Genomic DNA, 10,806 nt, shown 5'->3' with positions numbered 1-10,806 from the left:
AATTTTTTTAACTTGCAAAGAGTTTTTGAATAAAACTGCCACTCCACCTCCTCTCCGATTCACTCTGGCCTCACTAATAAAAGTATAGTTGGGAGGGGTTGACTCAATAAGAACAGCTGTGCTGTTATTTTGATCCAATCAAGTCTCAGTTAAAAACATCAAATCAAGGTTGTGCTCGGTGATAAAATCATTGATTGAAAAGGTTTTTCCAACCAGAGATCTGATGTTCAATAAAGCTAGTCTTAGTGTCGTAGGAACATCCTCTATCAATTTTGGGACGGACTGTGATTCACAGGGAATAAGTTTCAAGTTAGACAATCTTGTGCCGTCACTTTTGTGCCCCCAGTTTCTCAGCACATTTACCTTTGTTTTTCTACGACCCATCAGGACAGGAATTCTGTAAACTGATAGCATACAGGGCCCCGGCTTGGCCTGGGAAGACTCATGACTGCTGATAATCTCGCAGCCTGGACCCAGAACACATCAGTTTATACTTGTAATATTTTGAACACAAGCAGCCTTATCGTCCTTGTCAGGCTGAGGAGACAGTACATAATGCTTCCTCGGAGGGACAGGGGGGGCTGGGCGACGGGGCTTTGGGGCCTGTGTCAGAGGTGGTCGATATGGGGTGCTAATAGGAGAGAAGATGGGAGAGGGACGGGGAGTACATCTTAGTCCAGCACTGACCAGCTCCTTCATCTGGTCAGTGAACTCCAAGTGCGGTGAGGAGGGAGAAAGAGAAAGTAAAGAAGAGAGGGACCTGGTAGGGGTTCGAGGGGGTGAGGCAGGTGGACCATCATAGGTGCCGTGGTTGTTGAGGGGGATGGAGGCCTGTGGAGACCCCTCCTCCACTAGACTCTGACACCTCTTTGGCTCAGAACTCTTCTTGGGTGGGGGTGAATGTTGTTCCTCTTCAAGGTTTTTATTCTGCTGTGTTTTGTCTTTCTCCCTGGCTGATTCCTTTTGTTTAAAGTCCTTGGCAGAGGGGGCTGATGAGTGACGCAAGAAGTAAAATAGGTTAGAGGCCAACAATTTTACTCCCGGCTTGTTCAGGAAGAGTCCATTAGCTTTAAAAAGATGTCTGCGCTCCCAAAAGATGTGGAAATGTTCAATAAAGTGCACTGAATGGACAGTACATGCAGTCGAAAGCCACTTATTTAGTGCCTGCAACCTGCTGAATCTCTCCTCTGCATTTCTGAGCGGTGGTATGGGTCCGCTGATAAACACATCTGCTTTCACAGAGCTCACTGTATTCAACAGCTCGGTGAAGTCCTGTTTAAGCACTTCAGACTGTTGTTTAGAAACATCATTTGACCCTACGTGTATTATGATGTTCCTTACAGTTGGATGTTCAGCCACGATGTGCAGAATCCTTCCCGTCATGTTAGAAACCATATCCTTGGGGAAACAGATGACTTTGGTGTGTTTACTGCACACCCTCTGTAAGTCTCTAACAGCATTGTCACCCACGATCAAAGTTTGAGGCCCAGGCTTTAGCTTTCCCGGTAGCCTTTTACTGTTTGACATGCTATCAGTCCTTACCCCGCCGTCTGAGGATGGATGTTCTGACGGCAATTCTGGGTCCTTCAACAGTGGAGGATATCTGTTGTGCAGTTCAATACTTGGTTGTTTTGGAGGTTTGTTGCTCATCCTCCCTTTTGCAGCTTTCCATGGCTGTGTCCTTCCAGATACGGGGGTTGAGGAGGCACTTTGCCTGGGAGGGAGTGCAGGCCAACCGGTCTCATCACATATCTCAGCACACTGGGCTCTGCCTGTTAAATGTCCTCCCATTACCCAGGGACATGATTTGTTCTTTGGCTTTGCTCCGAGGTGGTTCCAGGGTGGACTACTACTTGTAGGCTTATTACACAGAACAGAGCCTACCTGTTTCATCTTAGCTTTTTCTGTGCTCATTAGCCGTGTGTTAGCCAGCTCCTGACCAATGATTTGAGCTAATGGTAAAGTGGTGTCATTTCCACCTAGTCCATTTACTTCCACATTAACTTCTGCGCGGTGAATTTTAGTCTCCAGCACAGCAATTTTTTGTAGAAGTTTGTGGTAGTCATCTGTAGATAGAGGAGCCATCTTGAAGCTAATTAGCTTAGCAGAGCACTGCGTTTCCAAGTGCTGTGGTACAGGCTTGTGCTGTTGACAGGCCACGGTCAAGTAGCACTGAAGAGGACTTAAAACACTGAAAAATGGCAAAAAACTCCTTTGTTTTTTTAAAAGTATGTCTCCAGTGACTAAAGAATGTCAGAGACCTTCTGTCCGCAACTTTTAGTCCAAAATAAAAAAAGATATCGAAAATATGTAAGTGGACAACATGTTCCCATCTACAGCCGCTATGCGCCGGCTCTCTCCGAGCTCGTAATAACAACGGGATCAAATTACACGGAAATCACTGGAGGCTAATGCCACTACTATAGCCAAGCACCTCATACGACCCAACTCCAAAAATCCTGAAATATCCCTTTAACCTCTTGGATCTGGATGAGATCATTCTTTTTGATATTTTCTTCCTGGTATACCAGTGTAGCGATCGATCACATAGTTTTTTTTTTTACCCTTTTTTTTTGCTGTGCGGATTTATTGTCAGTAAGGCGGACTCGTTTCCGGTGCGGGTAGGACTCTGTCAGGGCTGCCCTTTATCATCGGTTCTGTTCATAACTTTCATGGACAGAATTTCTAGGCGCAGCCAGGGTGTTGAGGGCGTCCGGTTTGGTGGCCTCAGGATTGGGTCTCTGCTTTTTGCGGATGATGTGGTTCTGTTGGCTTCATCAGGCCGTGACCTTCAGCTCTCACTCGAACAGTTCGCAACCAAGTGTGAAGCGGCTGGGATGAGAAGCAGCACCTCCAAATCTGAGGTCATGGTCCTCAGTCGGAAAAGGGTAGAATGTCCCCTCCGGGTTGGGAATGAGACCCTCCCCCAAGTGAAGGAGTTCAAGTATCTCGGGGTCTTGTTCACGAGTGAGGGAAGAATGGAGCGAGAGATCTACAGGCGGATCGGCGCGGCGTCTGCAGTGATGCGATCTCTGCACCGGTCTGTCGTGGTGAAGAAAGAGCTGAGTCGAAAGGCGAAGCTCTCAATTTACCGGTCGATCTACGTTCCCACCCTCACCTATGGTCATGAGCTGTGGGTTGTGACCGAAAGAACGAGATCACAGAAATGAGTTTCCTTCGCAGGGTGTCTGGGCTCTCCCTTAGAGATAGGGTGAGAAGCTCGGCCATTCGGGAGAGACTCGGAGTAGAGCCGCTGCTCCTCCGCGTTGAGAGGAGCCAGATGAGGTGGCTCGGGCATCTGGTCCAGATGCCTCCTGGACGCCTCCCAGGTGAGGTGTTCCAGGCATGTCCCACAGGGAGGAGACCCCGGGGAAGACCTAGGACACGCTGGAGAGACTATGTCGCTCAGCTGGCCTGGGAACGCCTTGGGATCCCCCAGGAAGAGCTGGACTAAGTGGCTGGGGAGAGGGAAGTCTGGGTTTCCCTGCTTAGGCTGCTGCCCCCGTGACCCGATCTTGTATAAGCGGAAGAAGATGGAGCATTGATGGATTTATTGTGGTTTTTTTTCCCGGAGAAGACTGGTGGATTATAGACTACTGTGTTTGCGTGCGTCACAGACTTTAAAAAAGACTTAAAAGACACCTAAAAGTGCTTGGAGAGGGGCAGGGTTGTGTTTTTCATTTGATTGGGACTTTTAGTTTATTTTGAATTCATAAAGACTGATATCAAGTCTTAGGTTTTGTTGTAAGCAACTTTTCATTTAACTTTAAACACAAGGTGTGCATTCGTTTTGGTGGAGGTGTTGATTAAATGTGAAACTCTGAATTTATGATGTTCTCTTGATAGCTTTATTGATTATATTTGTTCAGAGTTGTTGTTTATTTCATTGTGAGATATTCTTTACATATAAAGGTTTTCTATTTACCTTAAAAGTTCCCCCTTGTGTGTTTAACGCTAAACTGAGAAAGGTTAAGTGTTACAACGTGATCATGCGAGGTCATAGGCAGGTCGGCAGATGTGTGGTCTCGAGTGATCTGACAATCTGGCTGAGTCCTCTTCTGTGTGTGATTAGAGGATTAAAGATGAAAAATCTTTGGAGATTGTCCTGGCGCTTTAGCAGCATCCATGCTAATGTCTTCTACCATAATTGCACCTGTCTCTAGTTGCTGCTTGTTGTGTCACGACTCTGCCGTGCCAGAAAGTACTGCCCCTCATTGCTGATTGGTCCTGTCACTTTCTAACCGGGCCTGAACAGTTCGGATGGGCGCTTTGCAAGATGGAGTCGCCAGTGAGAAACACTGAAGCGGGCGTATCCATCTGCTTTGCAAGGTTAAGGTCATGTATCATTCATTCATTCATTTATTCCTGGGATTCTTTCAGACAGCTGGAGTGTGGAGTGATTTCATGTGCAGACCATCTGGGGAAGGTTTATGATGGAATGTAAAAAAGTCCTGCCTGGAAAATGAAGAGCATCTCTGATATAAAGGGAAAAAAAGAACCAAGGCTGACTTGTCCGGCTGCTGTTGATGCCTCCTCTCCAGAGAGACCTATAAAAATGTTTTCCTCACTAAACCCACCAAGTTTGTTTTAATTACAAATTAGTGCATGATGTTTGTGTGAAATGGTAAATTTGGCATGGAGCATAAAACGTCTCTGAGTGTTTGGGAGGCTGGATGGTGGTTATTATTCATTTTGGCCCATTGAGCCCAGACAGCTTCAAACAGTATATCTGTTAGCAATCACTGCTAACAAGGCCGTAGTTTTCTGAGGTCCTGGAGCTCAGCGATTACGTCTCTTCAGACAACTCTAGTCTGTAACAAAATGTGAACCTCCTCATGAGATTGTATGAGCCTATGTGTGTGTATGTGTCTTTTTTTTCTCACAGATGGACTCATTTAACCCTTGTGTGCTTCATTTGGACAGTATGTTTGTTGTCTTTGTTGGTCAAATTGCACCCATCATGGTTTTACTGTTTTAAAAGCATAGTGGCATAAAGTGTCATTGTGCCAGGGCTATTTCTGTGTTACATACTTTTCTCCAACGCAATTATTTTACTTAACCAGGGTCTAAATAATTAGCCCCCCCCCTTCCCCCGGCTAACAGTCAGTTGTGTCTCCTTTTTCCTGGATTACAGTCTTCAGGTATTTTTTGTAGTTTTCAACAAGTCTCTGACATGTCTCCTGAGGAATCCCAGCCCATTTGTCTTTGGCCAATCTCTCAAGCTCTTCCTGATCTGATGTCTTCTGGTAATGGCCCTTCAGATGATGTCTGATGTCTGCCTGGCTGGGCTTAATGTGGGCGGGGCCAATATGTGGTCTCATGATGTCATGAGCCATAGTAGGTAATAACCCCGTCCCTCTAACTTTACAGTATAAAATCACAGAGCAGTTCATCTCAGTAAGTCTGTTTTTAACTGATGTTACTGCCTTTATTGAAAGTTAACAGACAGTTTAATGCTGTTTTTTGTTCATTGTGATTTAAATTTGCCAAATCTATCAGCCACAGTGGTTTATGGATCCTTTAAAGCATCAGAACAGAGATTTTGTCTCTGCCCTGAAACAGAGCCAGCTGTGCTCTGATTATAAGGTCTGAATCCAGATTGTAAATTTTTTAAATCTGAGAGGATCGTATTTCTCCTAAGTGCGTGTGGTTTCAGCTCATTCAACAGACACGCCCATTTACTGCCTCATTTGTTATGATTTTGAAGCTTAATGTTATAAACTTGGAGATGTTTTAGTTAACTGAATTTTGATTTAGGGGTTCATAACACAGTGACCTATCATACAACAAACCGAAATACAGATTTATGTTCACTTTACAGGGTCTTTAAGGTTTCTCTTATGTATTACTTTCAACTGACGTAGTGCAGCTCACAGTTACAGTAGTTTCATCTAGTGTTATTTAGAACTATCTGTGATGGTTGGTAGTATTTAACAAAACTATAAAAAAGAATGCAAAATCAAAACAAACACAGAAATGTGATTTCAAAATTGGCTTTATTGATCTCTGATAAAAAATATACACTAAAAAGCTTAATGTTGCCAACTTATAAAACAGCTTTTTATGACCAGATTTAAGGTTTTATGAATTTAAACACTTCAAACGTGTCCTGTATGTTGTGATCTCTTGTCTCGATGTTTGTAACTTGTACTTGATAATTAGTGGTTGAAGTTGAGCAAGATTGAGTATTTGAAATCTAATAAAGTATATAGGAACTGATGATTTGGGGAAGACAACAGAAACAAGTTGTCAGTAGAATACACTCAAATCTTGGGCAAGTTTCTCTCACACAGACACACGCACCCAAAAGATACAGCAGAGTTCAGATGGATAGCTAGATTAGAAAAAAAAAGCTTTTGTCCTTGTTAGCAGGAATTCTTGTCATTCAAGTGAAAAACAGACGAAACCAGGATTTATTATTGACTTACAAACCAACGTCACATGGTTGAACTCTCTCAGCCTTCAAAATAAAGTCATTTAGAAATGATTTGGTAAGGTATCATGTGAAACCACTGATTTCCCTGGGGGATGGGCATATTTATAGCTCTTGATGTTTCTGGCTGCTCCCTGAAGTCTTCACCCCTTTAGATCAGGAGCACATGTCCTCTGAATAGAATCCATCCCAAGACACAATTGTGTTGTTCAAAAGATATTTTTAAATCTGCCCATGCGGTTATAGGTCTATAAAACCTTACAATGCCATTGTTCTTCGTGGAGAGGTTTAGTCTGGTCCAGCTGGTTGCTTTTCTCCCACAGCGGTAAAACCCTCCTCGCATGTCCAGAAGCACTGGAGCAGATGCGAAGACTTTGTTATAGCTGAGTGTTTGTTATTCTACTGTGTAACAAATCATTATACTCTCGCTATCACGCAAGTTACACATTTAGCTGTTGACACAAAACTGGCTTCAGCGATGGGGTAACATGTAAGAGACCCAAAATGGAAGTGGAGCGCAGATAGGTAGCTGTCAGACGATAGAGTCCAGCTGTAGAGGGAAATAAAACATCACACTCACATGCTGGCACAATCTGTTACAGCCTTTTTATTGGACAGGGAAAAATCTTTACTCTTATCAAAAGAAATCTTGTGTGAAACAACTTCAACCATATTTCAGAGCCACAGTGGTGTTCTCATTGTAAAAAAAAGGGGGGGGTCGGCAATTACTTTTTCACAGAGGCAGATTTTTTTCCCTTAATAAATAAAATCATCATTTAGAAACTGCATTTTGTATTTACTTGGGTTGTCTCTGTGAGATACTAAAATTGGTTTAATGGTCCGAAAAATTCAAGTGTGATCAATATGCAAAAATCAGGAATCAGAAAGGGGCAAATACTTTGTAACGGCACTGTAAGCTTGTCTCATAAACTGTAGAAAGAATTGGACAAACCCTGTGTGACGTCAGCCGTCTGCTTACAATAGGCAGACTCAAACATCTCTTGAAGCCAATCCGCAGAGGTTTCCATATTGAAATTGCGGTCTCAACCAAACTTTGGATCAACCTAACAGCCCGCCCACTAAGCGTGACTTCCAGTCAGCTAGCTAGCTAGCATTCTGGTTGACAGAAACTCAGCCTTCTCCTGTCGAGCTATCTGTCAATCAAATGAGACGTGCCAATAGGTGCAAAGTGAGGTTTATCCTAAATATAATCCAAACTAGGGTGGTACAAAAAAAATTCACCCCCACGTACAGTGAGAGCACAATAAGACATTAGCTAATGAGACACATTTGGTATTTTGAACCAGGCTGTAAACCAGTTTATTTCTAGGGTAAAAACTGGCTGTTTAACACATGTGCAGACGGTACTTCCGGTGTTCCTGCAGCCAGCCTCAAGTGGACACTCACGGTATTGCCATTTTTTGCACTTCCGCATTGGCTTCATTTTTCAGGACTGGAGGTTGCTGCTTGGTTTATCTTTTGGCAAGACACTTAAGTGCAATTAGCTCTCACTGCTTCACTGTAAATGCATATGTATGAATATAAATGGGATTAGGTAATACTGATGGCCAATGGGCCAAAGCAACTTTGCCATTGGTGTATGAATATGGGGTGAACAGAGTTCATGGGTGTGAATGGGGAGGTGTGACTTGCAGTGTTAAAGTACTTTGAGGAGTCAGTTGAGTATAAAGTGCTATAATTGCTGTAGTCCACTTACCAAAGGTTATTCAGGAAGTGTCTTTATCCATGAGGGAGCCCTCATGGAGGCTGAAAAATTTTTATGAGTAGCAAGGAAGACTTAAGACTTTGAAGTTGGGGTGTAAAAGGGACATGGTGATAGTTTTGGCATTCTCCTCCAGAGACTTCAGTGAGCATTGCTCCTTTCAGAAGAGTGTTTTTAGGACACAGTTCCACTTTTTAACAAAGTTATTATCAAAGGCATGATAATCAGATTGTTTGAAAGATTATCTTTACAGCTTTTCCTATTTGTCTTAAGAGTGATATTTCCCTCTTCATACTGCTTGGAAGATGATCAGAGCCCCTCTGATTAAAATGATAAATTTAAAACAGGTTCAGTACTTATGATTAGAAATCCTATTGTGAAGGGGAAGATCAAGGAGAGCCCAGCAGGCTCATCTATCTGTCATGGTCCAGAGTAATTATGCTTAATGAAGCAATAGTCTATCAGGAAGCAAGTTGACTGAAGAAGGAAGCACAACAAACACAGCCATGGCAATGATAGCAAAAATCAAGAATAAAGTTAGATGGACTTCAGAAAAGGAGGAACAACTTGTTAATTTGTGTTGTTGATGAATATAATGCAACGTATCCTGGACTGAAGAGGAGCTGGACTGAAACTGCTACTACAGTGGATGTTTGAGTTTGTTTACTCTAAAGTCTCATTTGACTGCATTAGATATTGAGTTTTGGGAGTATAGACTCTGGTTGGTGGTGAATAAACCTGTTAGTATGTGGTGTGCTGTTGGTCACCTTATTGCCCATCACATGCTATAAAAACAAAACAATTGAATCTGTAATTACTTCTCCATATATGTGAGGTCTCACATTAATTAAGATGCTCCTTTATGGTATTTAGAAGGAGTACTAAGGGATCTGTCCTGGGGCCACATCTGTTTCCTATGTATACTAATAACATCACTGAAACAATAAAAAATTCTGAAATTAATCTCCATGCTGATGATATGATTGTATATACTTCTGTGCCTTTGTTGAGACAAACTCTTTTCCAGTTGAAACATGATTTCAATTCACTGCATCAAGCTTTGGTTAGTCTAGTAGAAAAAAAAACAAATTCATGGTTTTCTCAAGACAGACCTTGGCCCCTGTTGATGCTGCTTTGTCCATGTCTAACAATGTAATCACTGAACTTGTTCAACAATTCGATATTTGGATTTAACTTGATCAGGACTTGTCTTTTTAATCACACATTTGAAATTGTAAAATAAAGCCTTAACGTTGGCTTCTTTATTGGAATAAGTCTTTTTGAAAAAACACAAAAAGATTGTTCTAGATACAATACTGCCTGTTTTGAATTATGAGGACATTCTGTCAAGTCAATTAATTAAATAAATAAATAAATAAAATAAAACAAATTACTGCATCACTATTCACTCCCTTAAAGTGAATCACCTTATTTAACAGAGGTCCACTTCATTGGTCCTAGTAGTTTCACAATTAGTTAAATGGGGATCACCAGAGTGCAGTAAATGTGTCACAAGTGATTGTAGTATAAAGACAACTGTGTCTGGAAGTCTAGTCAATGGTAAATCAGTATTCCTGGCTACCATTACACCATAAGACAAAAGAACAACCCAAGCAACTCAGAAAAGGTTACTGAAAAGTGCAAGTCAGGATGGATACAAAAAAATTCTAAGGTACTGAACATCCCCCGGAGTTCAGTTAAATCCATCATCAAGAAATAAAGGAATATGGCACATGCAAATCTGCGTAGATCAGGCCATCATCACAAAATGAGTGACTGTTCAAGGAGATTAGTGAGAGCGGCCACCAAGACACCATGACTATTCTTAAGACATTCCACCTTCAACTCAACTGAGATGGGGGAAAGTCTGACTACAAGTGTTGCCAGGGTTCTTCACCAGTCAAAGCTTTATGGGAGAGTGGCAAAGAGACAACCACTGTTAAAAAAAAAACAACTCAAGATTTAATCTTGACTAGAGGTCAACAAAAAGCATGTGGGAGACTTCATGGTCAAGTGGAAGAAAGTTTGTTGGTCTGATGAGACCAAAATGGTGCTTTTTAGCCATCAGATAAGACTATATGTTTGGCAGACACTGTGAAGCCAGTGCCACCACTGTGAAGCACGGTGGTGGCATCATGATGCTGTGGGAATGCTTCTTGGCAGCAAGGCTTGTTATTTTGTTGTTTCCAGCAAGACCATGACCAGCAGCATACAGCAAAAGCCACACAGAACTTGTTTATAGACAACAAGGTGAATGTTCTGGAGTGGTCCAGTAAATGCCCAGACCTGAATCAAAGAATTTGTGACTGGACTTCATAAGGCCTGTTGATGCCCAATACCCAGTTGAACAGTTTTGCAAAGAATATTGTAAAATTGCAGTGTCCAGATGTGTACGAGTGATGGAAACCCATCCACACAGCCTCAGTGCTGTGATTGCAGCCAAAGGAGCATCTAATTAACACTGACTTGAAGGGGGTGAATATTGATGCACTTTTTACATTACATATTTTTCTTTGACATTGCTTTGTCGCAATCTCTTTCACTTTCCCAAGATTGTTTTGGAATATCTTCCAAATATCATCTGACATTAGACAGCCTTTTTAAGAGCTAAATGTTTGAACTAATTAATTAAAGTGACAGCAACTGCTTT

The sequence above is a fragment of the Cheilinus undulatus genome, linkage group 9 (assembly GCF_018320785.1).
Source record: "Cheilinus undulatus linkage group 9, ASM1832078v1, whole genome shotgun sequence".
Taxonomy (NCBI): Eukaryota; Metazoa; Chordata; class Actinopteri; order Labriformes; family Labridae; genus Cheilinus; species Cheilinus undulatus.
The sequence above is the reverse complement of the archived record's forward strand: the minus strand, read 5'-3'. Positions refer to the sequence as shown.